At 41.6% G+C, this 25,583-nt stretch overlaps 1 protein-coding gene, 1 long non-coding RNA gene and 1 other non-coding gene across 9 annotated transcripts in view; 1 reads left to right on the forward strand and 2 right to left on the reverse strand.

The window, feature by feature from the left end:
• TAF12 (TATA-box binding protein associated factor 12) overlaps positions 1-25,583 on the forward strand; it is a 52,272-nt gene that overhangs the window by 6,441 nt on the left and 20,248 nt on the right. Inside the window, exons 1-2 of one of the 5 annotated variants that reach the window (XM_087858365.1) lie at positions 14,341-14,452; positions 24,828-24,994. The exons of 1 other annotated variant lie outside the window; for it this stretch is intronic. The gene's annotated coding sequence lies outside the window, so the exon portion shown is untranslated. Of the gene's footprint in view, positions 1-14,319; positions 14,453-24,827; positions 24,995-25,583 lie in introns of those variants that run through there. 3 more of the 5 variants (XM_045782015.2, XM_045782013.2, XM_045782014.2) reach the window with 3 other exon arrangements.
• LOC123782126 (uncharacterized) lies at positions 1,583-14,262 on the reverse strand. 3 transcript variants are annotated; one of them, XR_006776917.2, is made up of 4 exons: positions 13,987-14,262; positions 8,115-10,495; positions 4,604-4,728; positions 1,583-1,716 (listed from the first exon to the last, which is right to left on the reverse strand). It is a non-coding gene; the product is annotated as an uncharacterized LOC123782126 (long non-coding RNA). The 3 variants fall into 3 exon arrangements; XR_015722705.1 differs by having other exon boundaries at positions 4,604-10,495; XR_015722706.1 differs by having other exon boundaries at positions 4,604-10,495; positions 13,983-14,262.
• Positions 11,031-11,164, reverse strand: LOC123782497 (U11 spliceosomal RNA). The gene has a single exon (XR_006776991.2). It is a non-coding gene; the product is annotated as a U11 spliceosomal RNA (small nuclear RNA).

The following is a 25,583-nucleotide window of genomic DNA, read 5'->3' on the forward strand; positions in this document are numbered from 1 at the left end:
GGAGAGTTTGTGCCCTATCTGGAGGGGCCGCAGCTCCTCTACCAGTCTGCCCTGGAGCCAGAATGTGGCCCCATTGTGGCTAGAGCATCCAATTTGGAAGAGGAAGTGGAAATTCTGAGTTTTATTTGATATCTCTGGATTTAATTATTTTTTTTAAAGACTTTATTTGAGAGTGTGAGTGAGAGCACAAGTGAGGGGAGAGGCCGAGAGAGAGGAAGAAGCAGGCTCCCAGCTGAGCAGGGAGCCCGACTTGGGGCTCGAACCCAGAACCCCGAGATCATGATCCGAGCCAAAGGCAGACGCTTAACGGACTGAGCCACCCAGGCGCCCCAATATCTCTGGATTTGTAAGTGTCAATAACCAATTTCAAAAAAACAAAACAAAATTCCAAGCATCTTCTGGACTCTACCTTGCCCATCTGTGAAGAAGTGTGGCCTCTGGGTCCCAGGTGGCAGTGTCTGGTTTCTCTTCCCAGGCATCTACTTCCAGCCTGGAACAGTGCCTCCAGCTGCCTGAGCAGCCACTGATTCTGCAAAGTCAGTATGTCCACACTGAATTTGTGATTTCTATCCCCACCTCACCTTAGATCCCCCTCTTCTCCCACTTCTTATCTCCTCCACCTCAGAGAATGAATGGTACCTGCATCACTCAGTCACCTCCCAAAGGCCCTCTAATACTGCCTCCTGTCTGAAGCCTACCTGACACCACCATCACTGCCTCTGCTGCCTTACAGCCAGAGCCTCCTGACTGGTCTCCCCACTTCCAGCCATGCTGCCTCCCAGCCTTCACTGTTACCTCCTCCGGTGGCCTCTCTTATCCTTAGAATTAACCTTGAACTCATCATCTACAAGACCTTACATGAGCTGGCCCTGGGATCTCCTCTTGACTCCTTTTCTGTCGCCCTGCTCCAGCCTCCCCGGCCTTCTCCAAGTTCCTCCAACACATGGATTTCATGACCTCTGCCTGTGCTGTTTCCCTACAGAATCCTGCAGTGTTCTTCTCCCACATCTTCAGCTGGCTCCTTTCCATGCTCCAGGTCTCACCTCAGCTCCTGAGCCAGGCCTGTCTTGTTCTTACTGTCTCCAGTCGCCTTGCTCCCCAGGCACTCTCTCTCACATCTCCTTTATAGCCCCTATTGACACCGGCCACATCTTCTTCCTCATCTGCGTCTACTTCCCTCCCCCTCCCCTACTTCCCCTTCCACTCCATCCCCCTCTCTATCCCTCACCTGCCACTCACACTCATATATACCCTGTAATGGAATCCCCTTGAGGGCAGGGACAAGGTCTGTCGTATTCAAACTCCAGAACAGCCTGGTACCTACAGAGCTCTCAAAAAATATTTGTTTATTAAGGACTGCCCACACTTTTGTGTCTACCTCCCCACCCCCACAACCACCCTACCTACTGCATCACATTCCCAGAAGCCAGAGCCCACTAACAGATGGGGAGTGAATCAGAAAAAGAGACAGAGAGAGATAAGGAGGAAGTTCTGCCAGAAGGTGAAAAAGAAAAAGAAAAATCTGGGTTGACCTAGATTCAGTTACGAATCGCTTACTCCCCCACCCCAGACCCCCCCACCCCTTCATCCACTGTCCACCACCAAGACCAAACCAACAGGCTGGATTTCTGGTTTTGGAATCAGAGAGAACAAGATTCAAGTCGTGCTGGCTTCTTGAACTTGGATCAGTCTCTGTCTCAGCCTCGGTTTCCTCACCTGTAAAAGGGAGATGGTAATGGTACCTCACTCACAGAGGAGTTGTGAAGAGTAAATTAGGTCAAAAAGACTAAGAATAATGTCTGGAATGTATTAAGCACTCAGGAAATACCAGCTGGTATTACTATTAATACTCCAACTGGCACCACCCACCTGCCTTACGGAACTCAGAGCCCAGTCAGCTGCCTCCATTGGCTGCAGGACCTCTCTGGGCCTCAGTCTCCTTAACTGTGATGGGGACCATCAGTAGCTACACTTCCAAGTACATGCTCCATACCGGGCACTTGGCTTACACACTGTTTGGCCGACTAGAGCAAGCTCCCTGAGCGAGTGACCAGCTTCCAGCCCCGGTGCTGAGACTTTTTTTTAAAGGCTTTATTTTGTTTTTTTCATAATTAGTCTTTTTTTGAATTTCATTTATGTGTTCTCTTTTTATGGCTCAAACATACAGCATTTTGTTGGTCACAGCAAATGATACAATATCAACATCAGTCTTTAGAAAGCCTTATTTGGGCTTATTTTTATATTTTAAACAAACCCTAACACCATCTCTCTCATAGATCTACCTTTTATTGTATTTATAAGTGTGCTTCCAGTGTACTTTTCTTACATTTACTGAGATATATGTATATCCTTATATGTATGTGTATATATGAATGGGTGTATGTATGTGTATAAATATATATATCATTTTCTCTGTTTCGCTTGCATAAGTAGTTTTCAGCTTTAAATTTCATTGTTTTCTTTTTCCTATTTTTCCCTACTTAAGATTTTATTTTTAAGTAATCTCTACACCCAGTGTGGGGCTCGAACCTACAACCCCGAGATCAAGAGTCACACGCTCCACCAACTGAGCCAGCCAGGCGCCCTGGTGCTGGAGACATCTTAGGTACACCCAAAACTTTGCTCTTCACCATCTTTTCTTTTCCTTAAATTTTTAAATTTTAATTTATTCATTTTTAATTTGTAAAATTTAGCATTTTAACCATTTCTAAGTGAACACTTCAGTGGTAGTAAGTCCATTCACACTGTTATGCCGCCATCACCACCATCCATTTCCAGAACGTTCTCATCATCCTCAGCTGAGACTCTGTGCCCATTAAACAATAACTTCTCATACCCCCCGCTTCAACCCCTAGTAACCACTATCCTACTTTCTGTCTCTGTGAATTTGACAATTAAAATACCTCGAGGAAGTGGAACTACACGATATTTGTCCATGTGAGTCTGGTCTTTTTCACGTAGCATAATGTCTTCAAGGTTCATGCATGTTGTAGCAGGTACCAATACTTCATTGCTTTTAACGGCCAAATGATATTCCATTATGTGGATATTTATTAATTTCATTTATCCATTTATCCTTTGATGGACATTTGGATTGTTTCCACCTTTTGGCTATTGTGAATAATGCTGCCATGAATACGGGTGTACAAATCTATCTTAGAGGAGCGCCTGGGTGGCTCAGTTGTTTAAGCGTCTGCCTTCAGCTCAGGTCATGATCCCGGGGTCCTGGGATCAAGCCCTGCGTCAGGCTCCCTGCTCAATAGGGAGTCTGCTTCTCCCTCTGCCTCTGCTCAGCTCACGCTGTCTCTCGCTCTCCCTCTCTAATAAATAAAACCTCTAAAAACAAACAAACAAAACCCCCACACAATTCTTTCGGGTATATGCCCAGAAGCAGAATTGCGAGATCACATGGCAATTCTATTTTCAGTTTCGTGTGGAATCACTGTACTGTTTTCCACAGCTGCTGTACCATTTTACGTTCCCACCAACAGTGCATTAAAGTTCCAATTTCTCCGCATCCTTGCCAACAGTTTTTTTTTTTTTTTAAGTTTATTTATTTAAATAATCTCTACAGTGAACATGGGGCTTGAACTCACAACCCTGAGATCGAGAGTTGCACTCTTCCGGAGCCAAACAGGGGCCCTGCCAACATTTTTTTTTTTTTAAGATTTTATTTATTTATTCAACAGAGATAGAGACAGCCAGCGAGAGAGGGAACACAAGCAGGGGGAGTGGGAGAGGAAGAAGCAGGCTCCCAGCGAAGGAGCCTGATGTGGGGCTCAATCCCAGAACACCGGGATCACACCCTGAGCCGAAGGCAGTCGCTCAACCGCTGTGCCACCCAGGCGCCCCTGCCAACATTTGTTTTTTGTTTGTTCATTTGTTTGTTTTTAATAGCAGCCATCCTGATAGATGCCTACTAAGTGCCAAATCAAAATCATCTTGATTTGCATTTCCCTAATGACTAATGTTGCACATCTTTTCATGTGCTTATTGGCCATTTGTAGATCTTTAGAGAGATGTCTATTTAAGTCCATTGTTGAATTGAGTTTGCTTTTTATTGTTGAGTTATAGGAGTTCTTTATATATTCTGGATGACAGCCCTTATCAGATATGTAATTTGCAAATATTTTCTTCCATTCTGTGGGTTGTTTTTTCACTATCTTGTGAGTGGCCTTCAATGCATAAGTCTCAAAATTTGATGAATTCCAATTTACTTATTTTTTTCTTTTTGTTATCTGTGCTTTTGGTATCATATTTAAGAAATCATTGCCAAAGTCAATATCATGAAGCTTTTCCCCTGTTTTCTTCTAAGAGCTTTATAGCTTTAGCCCTTACGTTTAGAATTTTGATACATTTTGAGATATTTTTTGGATGTGGTATAATAGTTCAAATTCATTCTATTGCATGTGAATATCCAGTTTTCCCAGCACCATTGCTGAAAGACTGTTTTTCCCCTACTGAATAGAAAATGGTCTTGGCACTCTTATCAAAAATCATTTGAAAAAAAATCATTTGATACCAGGATTTGATACCAGGACTCTATTCTATTCCATTGGTCGGTGTATCTTTCTTTATACCAGTACCACACTGTTTTACTTACTGTAGCTTTGTAGGAAGTTTTTAAATGGAAGCGTAGTCTTCCAACTTTGTTCTTTTATCAGAGTATTTTGGCTACTTGGCGTCTCTGGAGATTCCATCTGAATTTTAGGATGGGTTTTTCTATTTCTGCAAAAAATGTTAGGGTTTTTATAGGGATTGCATTGAATCTGTAGATCAGTTTGACTAGTAGTGACATCTTAACAATAATGTTAAGTCTTCCAGTCTATGCACATGGGATGTCTTTCCATTTATGTCGTCTTTAATTCCTTTCAGGATGCTTTGTAGTTTGTGTACAAGTTACACTCCTCCTTGTTTAAGTTTTATCTCCTTGGTTAAGTTTATTCCTAAGTATTTTATTCTTTTTGATGTTATTGTAAATGGAATTGTTTTCTTAGTTTCCTTTTTGGATTGTTAGTGTATAGAAACACAATTTTTGTGTGACCATCGTTTCTTATCAGTGGTCACTTATCCCAACATTGTAGATATGGACCAAGGGGAGTCAGGGGACCAGGTTTGGTTGTTTTTGTTTTTTTAAGTAAGCTCTACACTCAGCATGGGGCTTGAACTCATGATCTTGAGATCAAGAGTGGCCTGTTCCACCGACTGAGCCAGCCAGGTATACCCAGGTTTGGTTGGTTTTAAGAGAGGAGCCATGCTTCCATCTCTGCTCACCTGAAGGTCCTCTTCTCCTCTGACAAATTGACACCCTCTTCCCCTCCCCTTAAAATGACAACGCTTCACAGCTTCTCAAAATCCATCTCTCTGGAGGTGCCTGGGTGGCTCAGTCGGCTGGGCATCTAACTCTTGGTTTCCGCTCAGGTCATGATCTTGGGGTCATGGGATTGAACCTTGAATTGGGCTCCATGCTCAGCAGGGAGTGTGTTTGAGATTCTCTCCCTCTCCCCCTACCCCCTGTACTCTCTCTCTCTCTCTCAAATAAGTAAATAAAAACTTAAAAAAATAAAATCCATCTCCCAGCCCCAACCCACCTGGAGTAAATCCACCCTAATGGGAGTCTATGACCTGATTAGAGGGAGTTCCATTTTAGTTATAGAAGGTTCTGTGACTTCCTTACAAGCAGTATAAGCTTAGACTACCTGTAAAATGGGAAGACTGTTCTTGTCCTACTTAGGAGAATGGATGGGAACAGGCTATCTTGTTTACACCTATATCCTAGGACATAGTAGGTGCTTAATAAAGAGCAGTGACTGTACTTGTATACACACAAGTACTTCATGGATTCTGAAGAGCTCATAAATATATATTGAATGCCTACTAAGTGCCAGGTACTACACCAGACATCAAGAATGCAAGTGGTATACAAGACCCAGACAGGTTCCAAGCCCTCACATAGGTGACATTCTGGCTGGGGAATATAAATATTGAGCAACTAACTTTACATTAATCGTAAATGCATTAATAACAATTGTTATAATGTTCTGCTGAGAAGTACATGGTGCCATGAAAGAGTGTAACAGAGTGTGGGGGAGCTAACCTAGTAAGGGGTGGGGAATCAAGGAAGGCCTCCCTGAGGAAGTGACATTTGACCTGAAGTACAGAAGAGTAAGGAGGAGTCAGCCATGATGGGAAAGGGAAGGAAGGGGAGGACCTGTTGAGAAAGAGCATTTCCAGCTAGAAGAAAAAAATTTCTGGAGGCCCGGAGAAGTAGTGCCTTCAGAGATACACAGAGAAGACCAGTGTGGCTGGAGCCCTGAGAACAAAGAGGGTGGTGAGTCATGGAGACTTACAGGATGTTAAACCAAACTAGTTAGGCGCCACTGAAGGGTCTTTAATGGCGGGGTGGGGGGTGGGCAGTGACATAATCAGCTAACACACAGAAGCTCGGCATGCAGGAAATCCACTAAGGTCAAGTTTCTAAATTAGAGAACTTACTCCATAAACTGATTACAGATTCTCAGCCTCCTAGCTGGGTATACTCTCCCTCCAGCCCTTGATTTTTTTTTTTTTAACATCCTTATTCACTTATAATTTGCATACCATAAGACCCATCCATTTTAAGTGTACAATTCAAATGATTTAGTAGATTTAGAGGTGGGCGTCTCTGACCGTAATGTAGTTTTAGGACATTTCCTTCACACCCAGAAAATCCCTCATGCCCATTTGTAGTCAATCCCCACTCCCACCCCCCAGGCAGCCACTAATCTGCTTTCTCTCCCTCTGTATTTGCCTTTTCTGGACATTTTGTATAAAAGGAATCATTTAATATGTAGTCTTCTGTGACTGGCTGCTTTGTGGTCTGATTTTGTCATTGGTTGTATTCCAGTGACTCTGTGTCTCCGTTATTTCTCTAACCTTTTCATGCACTCTGTACTTTCATAGGAAATAGGAAAATATGGGATCGCCAAGTTGGCTCAGTCAGAAGAGTGTAGGACTCTTGATCTCAGGGTCGAGAGTTTGAGCCCCACGATAAGTATAGAGCCCCATAAGGGTATAAATAAATAAAACTTAAAACCGGGAAGGAAATAGGAAAATTTGGGTTAACAAAAGGAAAAAAAAGTGCTTCACTTTCCCAACAAATCTTTCCTAACAAATTCCACTATAGTTAACATTCTCCTGGAGCATTCTGTGCAGTCAAAGCGCCTGATTCCGGGGTGCCTGGGTGGCTCAGTCGTTAAGCGTCTGCCTTCGCATGGGATCAAGCCCCGCATTGGGCTCCCTGCTCAGCAGGAAACCTGCTTCTCCCTCTCCCACTCCCCCCGCTTGTGTTCCCTCTCTCACTGTCTCTGTCAAATAAATAAATAATCTTAAAAAAAAAAAAAAAAAAAAGCACCTGATTCCTGTCAGAACAACTGAGCTAACCTCTTGACTCTGCTACTTTCTACCTATGTGATCTGGGCCTCTTAGAGTTTCTGTTTTCTAATCTGTAAAGTGAGCAAAAAAATACTACCAACCTCATTGGTTTATGTTATGAGGAATAGGAGCTAATGCATACTAAGTACTCAATACAGCGCCTGGCACTAGATAACCACTCCATAGAGGTGAACCATTGTCATAAATGTTCCTATGCAACATTTTATTTTTATTTATTATTATTATTTTTTAAGTAAGCTCTGTGCCCAACATGGTGCTTGAACTCACAGCCCCAAGATGAAGAGACACATGGTCTACCGACTAAGCCAGGTGCCCCTCTATGCAGCATTGTCATGAGTACATCGTATTCCACTTGTGGCTACCCTTTAGTTGGTTTGACTATTGCTCTTGAATATGTAGGCCTGGGCCAGTTAACTACAGCTCCCTGACTGTTGCCTGGGAGTCTAAGAATGGCTTTCACATTTTTAAATGGCTAGTGGGATTTAAAAAAAAAAAAAATCAAAATAATACTATTTCATGACGTGAAAATTATATGAAATTCAAATTTCAGTGTCTATAAGTAAAACTTTATTGGAACCCAGCTACGCCCTCTTGTTTATATATTGCCTGAAACTGCTTTGCAACAGCAGAGTTGAGTGGTAAGCAGAGACCGTATGACCACAAAACCTAAAAATACTCACCGTCTGGCCTCTTTACAGAAGAAGTTGGCTGATACATGCTGTAGGTAACTCTTCATTTCTTACGCTTTATAAAAAATATTGGAAGGAACATTCAAGGCCCGTGAGACCAGGCTTCAGTGGTCTCTTCAGGCTTCCCTGTGTGCTGCCACCAGCTGGTTTCATTCTGGCCGTTCTGGTCTTTCAGCTCTGGGATTGCCACACATTGGCTCCACCCTCAAGGCTTTGCCTCTACTTAAACCTCTACTGGTGGTCTTCTATTTCTTCTTCAGGTTTCAGCTTTAAAGTCTTTGCTTTAGGAAAGCTTTCCCAGATCTCCCCCCCTCCCAGCCAAATTCAGCATAGTACTCAGTTTTCTATTCTCTCCCCTCACTAAGCCTTGTGAAGTCACGCACTGGGTCTATCACTACTACAGCTGACCCTTGAACAATGCAGAGGTTAGAGGTGCCAACCCCCCGTTGCCCTGCTGTAAAAAACGCCATAAAAAATACCCTATAGGGCGCCTGGGTGGCTCAGTTGGTTGAGCATCAGACTCTTGCTTTCAGCTCAGGTTATGGTCTCAGAGTTGTGGGATAGAGCCCCATGTCAAGGCCCAGTTGAGCTCCACGGCCAGCGCAGAGTCTGCTTATCCCTCTCCCTCCCCCTCTGGCCCTCATCTTGCTCTGCTCACATCCACTCCCTCTCTTTCTCTCTCTCTAAAATAAGTAAGTCTTGGGGCGCCTGGGTGGCTCAGTTGGTTAAGCATCTGCCTTCAGCTCATGTCACGATCCCAGGATCCTGGGATGGAGCCCTGCTTTCGGCTCCCTGCTTAGCAGGGAGTCTGCTTCTGCTTTTCCCTCTCCCTCTGCCCCTCGTCTCGCTCGTGCTCTCTCTCTCAAAAAAACAAAATCTTTAAAAGATAAAAAATAAATGTTTAAAAAATCCCAATATAACTCCCCACTGAGTATAACTTTTGACTCCCCCAAAGCTTCCTTATGTTGACTAGAAGCCTGATAACATAAACAGTTAAACACATGTTTTTTGTATTATGTGTATTATATACTGCAGTCTTATAATAAAGTTAAACTAGAAAATAAAAAATGGTATTAAGAAAATCATCAGGGAGGGGCACCTGGCTGGCTCAGTCAGTAGAGCATGCAACTCTTGATCTTGGGTCATAAGTTTAAGACCCACCTTGGGCACTGGGCTTATTTTTAAAAAAATCATAAAACAGAAAATACATTTACAGTACCATAAGAGTGGACCTGTGCAGTTCAAAACCCTGTTGTTCAAGGGTCAACTGTATATTGAGCAGTCGTATACATTTGTTGTTAGAATGAATGAACCCTTTGGTAAATCTTTCTTTCTTTTTTAAGTTTTTATTTCTTTTTTTCAATAATCTCCATGCCCAAGGTGGGGCTCCAACTCACCACTGGGAGATCTAGACTAGAGTCACATGCTCTTCTGACTGAGCCAGCGAGGCACGCCTAAATCTCCTCTTAAACATAATTTTACATGAGGATACATTCTTGGGAGATGAATTTTTTGAAGGTTTTAGATTATTATGTCTGTGCTGAATGGTTATCCAGAAAGGTTGCTGGTATCCATCAGTAAGAAAGTGCTAACTGGTATTTTTAACTATTGCTTCTGTTTTTAAAGGACAAAAACTATAGAAAGAATATTAACACAGCTTTAGAAAGGGATATATAGGGACCCCTGGGTGGCTCAGTCCGTTAAGCGTCTGCCTTTGGCTCAGGTCATGATCCCAGAGTCCTGGGATAGAGTCTCACATCAGGCTCCTTGCTCAGAAGGGAGCCTGCTTCTCCCTCTGCCTGCTGCTCCCCCTGATTGTGATATCACAAATAAATAAATCTTTAAAAAAATAATAAAGTGCCATCTTTGTGTGTGAGATAATGACCTTCCGACTTTTTTTTTTTTTTTTTTTTAAGAAAGGGATATACAGGGGCGCCTGGGTGGCACAGCGGTTAAGCGTCTGCCTTCAGCTCAGGGCGTGATCCTGGCGTTAGGGGATCGAGTCCCACATCAGGCTCTTCCGCTATGAGCCTGCTTCGTCCTCTCCCACTGCCCCTGCTTGTGTTCCCTCTCTCGCTGGCTGTCTCTCTCTGTCAAATAAATAAATAAATAAATAAATAAATAAATAAATAAATAAATAAATAAATAAATAAATAAATAAATAAATCTTAAAAAAAAAAAAGAAAAGAAAAGAAAAAAGAAAGGGATATATAGGGAGCCTGGGTGGCTCACATGGTTGAGCGACTGCCTTCAGCTCACGTCATGATCTCCAGGTCCTGGCTGGGTTCAAGCCCTGCATGGTACTCCCTGCTCAGTGGGGAGTCTGCTTCTCCTTCTCCACTCACTCGTTCTCTCTCTCAAATGAATAAAATCTTAAAAAGAATAAAAGAAAGGGATATATATATGCCTGGTTAGAGAGAAAGAATTTTTACAAAATCAAAGTTATGCATGATAATTCAATCACCCCTGCGAGGAGTCCGGATATTCCCACTGGGGGCATAATTCAGAGTGCGCTTGAGTAAACACAACTTACTTTCCTTAAACCTTAATTCCCTAACCTGTGAAACGGAAAAATAGCTGTTCTTCCTACGTCAACAATCCCCTGCTCCTATGTGAAAGCAATCTTTCCATAAACACGCAGTTGTGAAAAACCAATTAGGACCCACGATTCTTTACTCTTTATTTATAAAGAGTTGATTTACCTTACTTAGGCCAACTCATTATTAAGCGTTTCTCGGAGGCTTAAAGCTTTATTACCTCAACTAAATTTAACCATAACACTCTACCACACTCAATTGAAAATCGGACACTTGAGTATTTCAATTCAACTGCGCTGGTTCCCTGCGCATTAACGACAGCTCTACGTTTTAAACTTATACTCTGGAACTTCTTTTAATCACTCAGAACAAGGGCGCCGGGACCAACGATCACCAGCTGCCCAGGTACCAAAAAATTATGCTTCCGAAATCTCTTGATGTCGATTCCGCACGAAGAGCAATGGAGCTGCCCCACGTGTGCCACTCACGACAGAAGCCCTTTTTGCCTGAACAGGAACAAAAACAGGGTGGCAGCGCTGGCGAATCCCTCTTTCGATAAAGGTGAAAACAAAGTGTAAGCAATTTCTTATTCCGTGTTCCTCAAGTTGAAGGGGGAACTGCAAGACATGCTAAGCCGTAAAGCAATATTCACAAGAAGACTTTTATAGTTTGTCTTTTCGATTTTTATATGGAAGTAAAGGCAAGGCAGTATATGGATATGCAAATATGCGCGGTGCTTGCTGGGAAGGGGCCGGCGGGCGCAGAGGGAGTGGCAAGGAAGGGCGGTTGAGGGAGCGAGCCGAGAGGCTGTCACCAGCTGCAGCGGGCGTCGGGTCGCACCTGTTGTACATTACGCGGGATACCCGCTTCTCCGCGGCTATTGGTACCTATCTGGGGAAGACACGAATCCCAACCTATTAAAATTGAAAATGCACAAACTTGTGCCACCCCTGGCCATCTACCCTGAAGCGGCCCCAGCATGGGAGAATTGGAGGCACAGGGAGAGAAAGACTGGGAGCAACCTAATCTGCTAATGGATTAGCAGAACGTAGTGTGTTCATAAGTGGAATGAACGCTGTCTGCTGCGCTGCCACGGAGTGAATGAAACACCAAAAAGCACTGAGTGATAATAGTTGCAGAATAAGGTACAGCATGACCACCATTAACATGAAGGGGAAAAAAGCAATACTAAATTTGGGTTGGTTAAAGTAGATCTTTATCAACAGATATAAAAAAAATTGAAGGTGTTGAATAGGGTACCACATATCATTAATGTAATAAAGAACATACATGTGTGCACATAAAACCCAGTGCTATATATTTTCTAATGTCACATACTTTTAAAAAAGATTTGCAAGAACACATCAATGAGTACCTCCGGGAAGGAGGGAAGGATGGGGGCCATGACACACAAGACATCAGACTTACCTGTAACATTGTAATTATTTTAAAAAGCATAATGGGCTATCTTATTATTATGGAATTTTATTACTTGTGTAATTGAAAATTTTTAACTTGTCCTTGCTTTCTGTATTTTCTCTGTTTCATTATTTTTTTTTTAAAGATTGTAAGTAATCGCTACACCTAATGTGTGGCTGGAATTCACAATCCTGAGATCAAAAGTCACATGCTCTCCTGACTAAGCCCATCAGGTGCCCCCTATATTTCACTTTTTTTTAAGTCAGGTTTGTTGATATGTAGTAAGTTTGCCTTTTTTATCATATGGTTTAACAAATTCATATAGACATGTATCTGCTACCACAATCAATCAAACATCAAACATTTCTATCACCCCCCAAAGCTCCTTTTTTTAAAACAAAAAATAGAGACTGTCAGACATTTTACTTTCTTTAATGTATTTTGATAATACATAGAGGTACCTGACCTCTACAAAGTAGAAGCTGCAAGAGAAGGGATTCACATAAACAGCTCTTACACTATAATACGATGCACACTTATAGTATAAACTGGTGGGAAGCCTAGATGTGGGCACGGTCAGTTGTTTGTTGGGGGCTCCTCCTATAATCCACCAGTCATCTCTTCAAAACAAATCATTATTTCACTCCTGTTCAACACTCCAATGCCTTCCCATTGAGCAATAAATAAACCCCATGTCCTCACCCATAGCCTACAAGGTCCAGCCTGAGCTAAACCCTGCCTGCCTCTCCAAACTGCTTACCTGTCACTCTCCCTATTACCTATTAAGCTCCAGTCACCTTGACCATCTTGGTCCTTGCATAAGGTTTCCTAGCTTTTCCTAGCCCTCCATCACCCAGCTAGATAAATCTGGTATGTATGTATGTATGTATGTATGTATGTATGTATGTATGTATGTATTTTATTCTGGTATTCTCTCTCCTTACACTTTTGTGTACTTTCTGATGGTCTGTTTTCCCGCTCCAGATTTTAAGGACAAAGGTATTTATTGCCTGTGGTATCTACTAGTACATACCCAGCACCCAGCAAAAGGCTTGGCACACAAGGAGCGCTATTTGTTGAATGCATGAATGTATATTTAAACTGGTCTTAAAAAGATGGAATGGGGGGGGGAGGAAGGTGTGCCAGATCCTTAGGACAATGAAGAGAGCAGTTATCAGGGAAATTAGGCTAAGACTGACTGAAGCCTAATGGTGAAGGAGCCTTGAATCTAAGAATTCGGATCTGGTGGCAGTGTAGATGGTGACTGGGAGTTTGGTGGGAGGAGGGCTGTAGATATAAAGACAAGGAGGGCACTGGGGCACCTGGCTGGCTCAGTCGAAGAGCATGCGACTCTTGATTTCAGGGTTGGGTTTGAGCCCCATGTTGGATGTAGAGATTACTAAAAAAAAATTAGCTTAAAAAAAAAAAAGACAAGAAGGTCAGGTTATTGCACCAACACAGGTGGGAGACACCTCCTCCTGATTCCTGCGGGCCGTTACCATGGCTCACTTTGGGCTGTCACAACCCTTTGTACATTCCCGCCACATTGGCTAAGACTGGGTCTTACATGCCTATCACCTGACATAGAGTAAAAAAATAAAGTTATCCCAAAGCGTTTGATGGAAAAACCAAAACCATCAGTTTAATGGTTACATACAGAACAGTATTAGACTTTACAGTGAGACTTCTGAGTTCAAGCTGAGAATGCGCTTATTAGCTAGAACCTTACTTCATCTCTCAGGGGCTTTCTTTAAAAGATTAATATATCGGAGTTAAGGGGTTTAGCAAAATTCCTGTATGACAGTAAACGCTCATTTGGTATTGCCAATCCACAGGTACGAACGGTCTCTCGTCTCCAGGTTCTTGTGTTGCCAACTCCCTTGTTAGAGTTCAACAGAATTACCTACTGGGTGTTGCGGTCCCAGGTGCGTTTCTCAGTCCCGGTATCAAGATGAAGGCACCAACTAAAAATGGCGACCTTTAAACGATCCGAGGGCGTCAATTACTGGTAGTGCTAGCGATAAATACGACAGGCGGAGACGGAAAGAAACAGCAAGAGCAGGCCTCACAACACCTGGGTAGAAGTCGGAATGCTCGCCCACGGTGCCAGTCAACCACAAGCAAGAAAAAGCACAACGGCCGGAACGGAGAAACAGTCTAGGACCTCCCCCCAGACCACGTGTCAGAGGGCAGCCTGCGCCTGCGCAAGCTAGGCGCGCGCCCGCCGGCCGGAAGAGCCGCGCGTTTCCGGGTTGGAGGCGGGGAGCGGTGCCGGAAGTACTCGGGGAGGGCCGAGCAGTCGGACCGGCTGCTGAGACGAACGCTTCACTGGGGCAGTCTCCGCATATCATGGGGAGATAGACGCTGCTGCCTGTGAGTCTTGGGCCCTGGCAGTTGAGGAAGAAGAGCGGGAGGAGGGAGTCAGGACCCAGACCCACAGTGGGTCAGTGTTTGAAGAACTAGGTTGTGGAAGAGACCGGGTTGTGCGAGGAATCAGGCTGTTGGGACGGGACTGAGGGGATCGGGGCTCGGAGAAGAGCGGCTGTGGGGACCCGGGCTGTAGACGGGACTTAGGGAACGGGGACTGATGTGAGTTCTCCGGCACCTGAGGCAAAGCGGTGTGAGAGGGACAGGATTGTGAAGACCCGTGCTCCTAAGAGGAGAGGGTCGGAACGGAAAGGGGCGTGAAGACACGGGCTTCCCGAAAGGTAAAAGCGGAGCTGTGAGGACTTGAAGGGCTCCTAAGAGACAGAAGCGGGACAGTGAAGATCCAGGCTCCTAAGGAGTCAGAAACAGGGCAACGAAGACTTGGGTTCCTGAGGGGCAGGAGCACTCAGAGAACACTTGGGTTTGGAAGGAACAGCAGCGGGCAATGAAGACAGGCTTCTGTGGGGACGGGATCGGGGCTTGGAGACTCCGAAGTACCTGAGGGAACAGGGCTGTGAGGACCCGAGCTCCCCAAAGCGGAGATTATAAGGGGACACGGCTGCGATATCAGACTCCAAGGGAAAGGGAGAGAGTTTGGAAAAGATCTAGTGATCTATTTTTTCTCATATACTCTGAATCCAGAGTGGTAAAGGATGTATTCAAGGGAAGAAGACCCTTCCTTCGCGCTGCCTGCTTGGCTTTTGGCAGGCTTTTCTTGTGTCAGATACTTTATCTAGGAAAGCCCCATGCAAGCACCTTCGTTTTCTGCTTCATTCTTACGAAGCTCTGATGTGAAGTCGAAGCCGTTTGAACTCAGTTATATGCTTGATAAGTGCTTTAAATACCATTCCACTCGATCCTGATTGAGCACAGATCTCTGCATCTCAAATCAAAAGATGTTAGAGATAGGAGGACGGGATGGCCCAGAAAGATAATCTTTCTTAAACTCCTGTTTTATATGTAAAGAGGCTAAGGTCCAAAGAAGGTATAGGATCACAGTGAGGTAATGATTGATTAGATCATAATTTTGGTATAGTACCCTGCTGTGCCTAGCAAATAGGAGATACTTGGCTAATATCCTTGAAAACCTGCTTCTAGAATCTTTAACCTCAAACTCAAGAGGGAAATTTTTAAATAAATTTAGTACTTTATTTTGAGGCTTGTTACTGTATTGACATCAATACAGTGAATGTCACTAAACCAGTTAGGGAACCTTTAAATGAAGCCACCTCTGCCCCAAAAATATGGTAAGCAGTTTAGACAGTTGCAGATAACTAAATTGTATCCTGTATTTTTAGTATAGGCATTTACCGGAGATGGCTGCTTTTATTTTATTTTATTTTCTATTTTTTAAAAGATTTGTTTATTTATTTGAGAGAGAGAGAGAGCGTGCACAAGCAGGGGGAGTGGCAGAGGGAGCAGGAGAAAAGGCTCCCCACTGAACAAGGAGCCCAGCTCCAGCTCCATCCCAGGACCGAGGGGCTCTATCCCAGGACCCTGGGATCATGACCTGAGCTGAAGGCAGACGCTTTAACCGACTGAGCCACCCAGGTGCCCCAGATGGCTGCTTTTAGATAAGAATGTCAAGGGTACTTCAATAATATCTTTTACTGAAACCTACTCAGATTAATCAGGCAGCATCATAAGCACTTTCAAATATTAAATCATTTAATTATCACTTACATCCCACAAGTTAGATATTGTTAGTCCCATTGTATAGATAAGGAAACTGGTTCAGAGGTTAAGTACCTTGCCTGAAAACATGGTACTAAAATCATGTTATGTGTGACTTTCTTCTACTTTTCTAAGTGAATTCCTCTCCATATATCACTTTGCCCATCAACAAAATAGAAATAACACTTATACAAAACATATCATTGAATGAAAGCACCCCCCTCCTTAATACGTCTCTTTATGTCAAGTACTATAACTTGTTAGGGTACTTATATAGTGTAGTATTTGAGGAGAACTAAATTTCTCTGTTTTTAAATAACAGTAGATATATAAGATAGGAAAATGGGACCTGAATAGAACTTTTCCTCACAATTGACTAAGATATATTTAATTTTAAATTTAGGAGGCCAAGAAAGACCAACTTAAAGAAAAAGGACCTAAATTGGATTAACTTTACAATTAATTGTAACATGAACTAGATGATCAGGGAAAGTGGGCTAACCAGTTGAAACTACTATTTTTTCCCCAAAGGGTTAGCTTATACTATTTGCGAGTGCCTCTACTGTTTGCAAGTGATCAAAACTTACACCAAATTATGAAATAAAGCATGCCCATGCCACCATTTCAAAGTCCTTGATGGTTTAATTAATGATAACTTATTCCTGAGTTAACATCCCCATAAACATTTGCAAAATGTACTTATTTCACTCATTTGTGGCTCTAGCATTGAGTTATTAGAATAATATCTCAGAGTACCTGATCAGAAAATCATTGTGTTAGAGCAGGTATGAACATGGAACATATTACTTTTGGCCTGTAGTCTTCATGGAAAGCCCGGAAATACTTTGGAGACAACATTTTAGCAGTGTTTAGAGTTTGTACTGTGAAACAGGTATGCTGGATGCAGAAGACAAACTGAAATCAGTACACATGGACTTAATCTAAAATCTTACACTATTTCTTAGAGCTGGAAGGGACTTTAAAGTCTGTCTGATCCTACTCTTAATTACAGATGTAGAAACTGGTCAGAGGAGGCTCACGTAACTCAGTGGCAGAAGTAGGAGGATACCCAACACTCCAGACTTCAGTCTTCCCTGTGCCATAGTACCCGCATCAGTCTCCTGTTGACCATTTACCACTACCATTTTTTTTCAGTCACTATTTTTTTTAATGTCTTGAGTCATAAAAATGATTATAGGATGGCACCAACACATGCTTCAACGGGGAAACCTTTTAGTTTTAATACACTGATTTTTATTTTTATTTATTTTTATTTAAAAATTTTTATAATTTTATCAGATTTAGAAGAGGAGAGCACATATATTATATTATATTAGCAAACACATTTATTTGTACTTTCTTGTGCCAGGCACTCTTCTAAGTGCTTTAGATACATAAACTCAATGTATTGTCACAACAATCCCATGAGATACACTTTATGATTAACTCAATTTTCCAGATGAGGAAATTGAGGCATAAAGAGATTAGATAACTTGCTCAGGGACATAAAGCTAATTGATAAGTGGAGAGTTGGTACTTGAACCCAGACACTGCCACCAGAGCCCATGCCCTCAACCCCTGTACTGTACTGCCTTTTTTTTTTTTTTTTTTAAGATTTTATTTATTTATTTGACAGAGAGAGACAGCCAGCAAGAGAGGGAAACAAGCAGGGGGAGTGGGAGAGGAAGAAGCAGGCTCCCAGAGGAGGAGCCTGATATGGGGCTCGATCCCAGAACGCGGGGATCATGCCCTGAGCTGAAGGCAGACGCTTAACGACTGCACCACCCAGGCGCCCCTGTGCTGCCTTTCTGTTAAGTCAAAACCACCTAAATAGGACCAAACTAGTCAAAAACCTAGTGGGAAAAAAATTCCATGTTTCTGTTGTTCTCAGGTCTTACAGAATGCAATTAATTGATTCTTTCTGTTTTTTTTAGGCTGGGAAATATGAGTTCATTTAGATACATCTAGAAGCCAGTGAGGAGAAAAACAGGTAGAAAACCCAGTCATTAAGTTAAGTCATTCACCATAGTGATAGGGCTTTTATGCCATCAGCCTGGCAGTCTCCCTCACTCCAGTATTTTGTTTAAATAATTCCTAAACATTCCGGAAGTGAAAGGATTTTATTTTTATTTTTTAAAGATTTTATTTATTTATTCATGAGAGAGAGAGGCAGAGGGAGAAGCAGGCTTCCTGCGGAGCCTCACATGGGATCCCAGGATCCTGGGATCATGACCTGAGCCGAAGGCAGACGCTTAACCAACTGAGCCACCCAGGCGCCCCAAAAGTGAAAGGGTTTTAAAGACAATGTGGTCTTCTACTTCCCTATTCTCTTCACTTAAAAAAAAAATCTTGGAGAGGGGGATCTGTGGGGCACTTGGCTGGCTCAGTCGGAAGAGCAGGCGACTCGATCTCGGGTTTGTAAGTTCGAGTCCCACCCCAACATTGGGTGTAGCGTATACTTAGAAATAAAATCTTAAAAAAAAAATCTGTTAATGGAACAGATGTCTAGAAAAGGCCACAGTCTTATAACTACTACAAGGTATCCCCCTATCTCCTACCCTCTGAAAAATCAGATTCTCTTAATACAGTAATAGGGTTGCAACTGGATTTCTGTTTGAGGTACAAGCTGTTAAAAGGAAGAGAAGTTAAGGCTTTTTATCCTCAGCCTATCAACCAGAGTTTAAATGTAACTGGTAAGGGGAGGGAGGATAGGCTTGGTATTTAATTGTGAACTCCCAGTCACGCAATCTTGTTTTGATAAAATTACTAAATAACTTTTACTGTAGATCACTGGGGCATGGACTTTCTGGACTTATTTTGTAAATCCCATAGCATGTGATTTCCACGAAGTAGGTGCTAATAAGGGTTTACTATTACAATTGTTCTCCCAAACTGTCCCATAGTTAATGCCTGCTTTTACACAGCAATACCTCCTATTTATTGGCATTCTGTGTAAGTGAGAATTAGAAATTTGAGTAGCCCAGAGGCAACCATGGTATATTATGTAATGGAATTCAGGTTATTTACAGTCACTTCATTCCATTGTGCTTAGTCAGCATCATCCACAGTTGGACTTGATGAAACTTGTCAGTAAACAGGTAATTTGGGTGTGGAGGCATTGACCATTTCAAAATGGTTGTGATGTTTTGTTTTTAAATTTACATACCAAAAAAAATCCACCCTTTTGGGAGTACAATTCTATGAGTTGTGACAAATGTATACTGTCATGTAAGCACCATAACACTGCTACCTAAGAGTTCCACCCTCTCCCCCAAGAATTTCCTTCATGCTGCTCCTTTGTAGTCCAACCCTAGCCCACTCCAAGCCCCTGGCAACCACTAATCTGTTTTCTCCATCCACATAGCTTTGCCTTTTCCAGAGTGTCATATAAATGGAATCATACAGTAAGTAGCCTTTTGAGTCTTGCCTCTTTCACTTAGCATACGCATTTGAGATTATCCACATTGTTGCATGTATCGGTGGTTCTTCTTTCCTGTTGCTGAGTAGTATTCCGTTGTATGGATATATATTCATAGTTTATCCATTCACCAGTTGAAGGAAATCTGGATTGTTTCCAGTTTTTGGCAGTTATTAATCATGTTGCTATAAACATTCACGTACTGATTTTTGTCTGAATATAAGTTTTCATTTCTTTAGGGTAAATACCTAGGCGTGGGATTGCCGGGTCATATGATAAGTATATATTTAACTTTATAAGAACCTACGAAACTGCGGTGCCTGGCTGGCTCAGTCAGTTAAGTGTCTGTCTTCGACTCAGGTCATGATACCGGGGTCCTGGGATCGAGTCCCAAGTCATGCCCTCTGCTCAGCAGGGAGTCTGCTGCTCCTTCTGGCCCTCTACCCCACTTGTGCTTTATCACTCTCTCTCTCTCAAATAAATAAGATCTTGAAAAAAAAAAGAATTAAAAATAAACCTGCCAAACTGTTTTCCAAAGAGATTGCACCATTTTACAAATACACACAGAAATGTATGACAGTTTCAGTTATTCAACATCCTCTCCAGCACTTGTCTATTTTTTAAAAATTTTAATTATTCTAATAGTATTTAGTAGTTACTCATTTCCCTAATTGCATTTCCCAGATGACTAATGATACTGAGTATCTTTTCATGTGTTTATTTGCCATCTGTATATCTTAGGTGAGGATCTGTTCAGATTTTTTGCCCGTTTTTTTTAATTGGTCTGTTTGTTTCCTTATTGTTGAATTTTGAGAGTTCTTTATATATCCTGGATACAAGTTGTTTGTCAGATACGTGATTTGTGAACATTTTCTTTTAGTCTATGACTTGTCTTTATTTTCTTTTGTGGAGCAGGAGTTTACATTTTGATTAAGTCCACTCTATCAGTTTCTTTCTTTTGTGGATTGTGCTTTTGGTGTTATATCTAAGATTCCTGCCCTGACCCAAAGTTACAAAGATTTTTTTCCCTGTGCTTTCTTGTAAAACTTTTATAGTTTTACATTTTTAATTTTAAGTCTGTGATCGGTTTTGAGTTTGTTTTTATAAGGTGTGAGATATAGATCAAGGTTCATTTTTGTTGCTACTGCTATATATATATATTTTTAAAGCTTTATTTATTATTTTAGGGAGAGAGAGAGTCTGCGCCCATGCATGCAATGTGGGAGAGAGGGAGAGAAAGAATCTCAGACAGACTCCCTGCTGACCATGGAGCCCAACGTGGGGCATGATCCCTTGACCCTGAGATCATGACCTGAGCTGAAATCAAGAGTCGATCACTTAAGTGACTGAGACATCCAGGCACCCCTATTTTTTGTTATATTTTAAAAACAGTTGTCAGAATTACCTCTTTTTTCAGAGGAAACAAACCAAATAGTACTTTGATTCTTTTTTTAGATAACATATGCACATGGGACAGAATTTGGGGTGTACAATGAAAAGTAAATCTTCTTCCACCTTGGCCCCATAGGCCACCCAGATACTACCATTCCCCTCCCCACTAAGATAACTGCTGTTATCAGTTTGTTATGTATCGTTCCAGGAATAATTTATGCATTTACAATTATATGTCTTTTAATAAATAATAACAAATTATGCTCACTCTTCTGTACCTTGCATTTTCAACGAACAGTATATTTTAGCAGTCATTTCATGAGCTTCTTCATTTTGTTTTTTGTTTTTTTAATGATTGTGCCTTTCCATTTAAGAGAGAGAGAGTGAGCAAGAGAGAGAGCGCGAGAGAACATGAGCGGGGGGGAGGGAGAGGGAGAAACAGACTCCCCTGATGAGCAGGGAGCCCGACATGGAGCTCCATCCCAGGACCCCAGGATCATGACCTGAGCCGAAGGCAGACACTTAACTGACTGAGCCATCCAGGCGTCCCTCTTCCCCGTTTTTTAAAAACAGCTTTATTGCGATGCTATTCACATATCATACAATTCACCATTATCAGATGTACAGTTCAATGGCTTTTTTGTACATTCAGGTTTGTGCAACCATCACCATAATCTAATTTGGGATTATTTTTATCCCCCCTAAAATAAATACCATTAGCAGTCAATCCCTATCCCTTTCTCCCACTCCTCAGCCCTGGCAACCACTAATCTACTTTCTGTCCCTATAGATTTGTCTGTTCTGAACATTTCATATAAATTGAATCATACATGTCTTTTCAACTGGATTCTTTCATTTATTGTTTTTTAAGTGTTTTAAAAAGTTTAATTTATTTAAGTAATCTCTACACCCAGCATGGAGCTTGAACTCACGACCCTGAGATCAAGAGTCTCATGCTCTTCCAACTGAGCCAGCCAGGCACCCCTGGATTCTTTCATTCAGCTTAATGTTTTCATGAGTCTTACTCTTTTTCAGTATATTTCATTTGTGGTTATACCCTAATTTATTTATATCACTTTTGATGGACATTTAGGTTGATATTCTTCATATGTATAGTTTTCTATTTACATAGATGTCCAACTATAATATAAATTTCTAAAGATGGAACTTGGGATCAAAACAACATATATGCTTTTCTTTTTGCTTTGGTTTTTTTTTTTTTTTTTTTTTTTTTAGAGCACGTACCTGAGTGGGGTGGGGAGGGGCAGAGGAAGAATGAGAGAGAGAATCTTGCAATGCAGGGCTTGATCTCACGACCCTGAGATCATGACCTGAGCCAAAATCAAGAGTTGGATGCTCGACTGACTGAGCCACCCAGGTGCCCCAATACATGCTTTTATAATTTTGGTAGATACTGCCAACTAGCCGTTTGTAGAGACCTAACTAATTTATATCCTCCAGCCCCTCCCTACTCCAACAATGTGTAAAATGATTATTTCTCTATAAAACTTTCCAACAGTATGTATAAAACTTTTTCATCATTGCCAAAGGAGGAATAAATAGTTTTAATTTGCATTTTTATTATGAATGAGAATAAGGATCATTTCATTACTTTTTTTTTTAGGATGATTTCATTACTTTAAGAGCTATTTGAATTTCTTGTACTTTTGGGGTTTTTTTGTTGTTGTTTTTCCAATTTTTCTTTTGGGTGGTTGGGTGCTTATTGATGTATAGGTATTTTTTTATATATTTAAAAGAAATTAGTCCTTTGTCTTTGATACATATTGCATTTATTTTTGCTAGTTTATCTTTTGTCCTTTGATTTTATTATGTTTGTTGCCATGAAGACATTTTTATTTTTATTTAAAATTTTATTCATTTATTTATTTTTCAGGCATCTTTATTTGTATGTAATTGAGCATATCAGTCTTTACGGCTCCTGAGCTTTGGGTCATCTTTTTTTTTTTTTTTTTTTTTTTTTTTTTTTTTAATTAATAATGATTTTTTATTATATTATGTTAGTCACCATACAGTACATCCCCGGTTTTCGATGTAAGGCTCGATGATTCATTAGTTGTGTATAACACCCAGTGCACCATGCAATATGTGCCCTCCTTACTATTGGGTCATCTTTAGAAGGGCTTTTCTTTTCTTTTCTTTTTTAAGATTTATTTATTTATCTTAGAGAAAGAGACCAAGCGAGCCTGAGTGGGGTGGAGGGGGCAGAAGGAGAGGGAGAAAGAGAAACCCAAGTAGACTCCACTTGGAACCTGATACAAGACTCGATCCCATAACCCCGAGCTCATGACCTGAGCCAAAATCAAGAGTCAGATGCTTAACTGACTGAGCCACCCAGGCACCCAGAAGTGCTTTTCACTTACTGCTGAGAATAATTTTTTTTCCATTTTTAAAAATTGAGATAATTTAGATTTGTGCATAGTTGTAAGAAGTAATGCAGGGAGATCTCTTGTATACTTTGCTCAGTTTTCCCCAAAAGTACATTTTGCAAAACTGCTGTCTTTTATGACAATCAGGATATTGACATTGGTATAATCCCAGTCTTACTCAGATTTACCTAGTTTTACTTGTATCCGTTTACCTGTGTTCATTTGTGAGTGTGTGTGGATTAGGTCCTATACAACTTAGTCACTTTTATAGGCTCTTTTATCCATCACAGTCAAGACACTGAATGATTCCATCACAAAGGTTCCCCGTTTTCCCCTTTCATAACCATGTCTGCTTCCCTGCCACCCAGCCCCTGACAACCTCACTAATCTGTCCTCTATTCCTAAAATTTTATCATTTCAAAGATGTTATAAAAATGTATTCTATAAAAAAAAAGATTTATTTGAGAGAGAGAGTGAGGAGAGAGAGAGAGAGCACAAGGTGGGTGGGCAGAAAGGCGATGAGGGGCTTGATCCTAGGATTCTGAGATCATGACCTGAGCTGAAGGCAGACGCTTAACCAACTGAGCCACCCAGGTGCCCCAAATGTACTTTTTTTGTATTGTCTTTTGTTCAGCATGATTCTCTGGAGGTTCATCCAAGTCGTGTGTATCAGGTTTTTTTCTTTTTATTGATAAGTAATTTTCCATGGTATGGATATACACAGTTTGTTTAACCATTCACTTCTTGAGAGACGTGTGAACTGATTACAGTTGAGTATTACAAACAAAGCTACTGTGAATATTCATGTATAGGTTTTGGTGTGAACATAAGTTTTTATTTCTCTAGGATAAATGCCTAGGACTTGAATTGTTAGGTCATATAATAGTTGCATGTTGAGGGTTTTTTTTCTGAGTCAATTTTATTAATGTGTAATTTGCATACAATAAAATGTATACATTATAAGTCGACAGTTTGATGAGTTTTGATAAACGTATGCAGCTGGGTAAGCATCACCCCAGTCAAGATACAGAGTGTTTACATCCACCGTACAAACTTCCCCCATCCACCACACAAACTTCCCCCATGCCCCAAATTTTGCCCCATCCATTGCTAGAGATTAGTTTTTAGATTAGAGATTAGAATTTCGTGTAAGTGGAATCTGTAGTGTGTATTCTTTTGAGATTGGCTTTTCCTTTTTTTTTTTACTTAAATATTTTAAGTTATCCCTATTGTTTGTGTGTTAGTGATTTGTTCTCCCCCCCCTTTTTTTTTAAGTAGGCTCCACACCCAACATGGGGCTTGAACTCACGAACCTGAGTTTAAAATTGCACGCTCTTTGGGACACCTGGGTGGCTCAGTCAGTTAAGCATCTGACTCTTGATTTTGGCTCGGGTCATGATCTTTTTTTTTTTTTTTTTTTTTTTTAAGATTTTATTTATGTATTTGACAGAGAGAGAGACAGCCAGCAAGAGAGAAAACACAAGCAGGGGGAGTGGAAGAGGAAGAAGCAGGCTCCCAGCAGAGGAGCCTGATGTGGGGCTCAATCCCAGGACTCCGGAATCATGCCCTGAGCCGAAGGCAGATGCTTAACCAGTGAACCACCCAGGCGCCCCTCAGGTCATGATCTTGAGGTGGTGGGATCGAGCCCTGCTTCTGGCTCCACGCTTAGTGCAGTCTGCTTGTCCCTCTCCCTCTGTCCCCCCGCCTTCTGTATGCATGCATTTGTTCTCTTTCTAAAAAAATAAGTCTTAAAAAAAAAAAAAGAGTTGCATGCTCTACCGTTGGGTGCTCTACCAACTGAGCCAGCCAGGCGCCCCTCCCTTTTCGTTTTTTAATAAGCTATTTCTTAGAACAGTTGTAGGTTTACAAAAAAATGGGGAAGATAATACAGTTTCCATACACCCTGTACCAAGTTTCTCCATAGTAACATCTTACATTAGTATGGCACATTTGTTCCAACTAGTGAACCAATATTGATACAGTATTATTATTTTTTTAAAAGGTTTTATTTATTTGACACAGGCAGGGGGAGTGGCAGGCAGAGGGAGAGGTTGAAGCAGGCTTCCCACTGAGTAGGGAGCCTGATGCGGGGCGGGGCTCCATCCCAGGACCCTGGGATCATGACCTGAGCTGAAGGCAGATGCTTAGCAGACTGAGCCACCCAGGTGCACCTTGATACAGTATTATTAGCTGAAGTCCATAATTT

Source organism: Ursus americanus, chromosome 33, assembly GCF_024610735.1.
Source record: "Ursus americanus isolate L20-20 chromosome 33, mUrsAme1.1.p, whole genome shotgun sequence".
NCBI lineage: Eukaryota > Metazoa > Chordata > Mammalia > Carnivora > Ursidae > Ursus > Ursus americanus.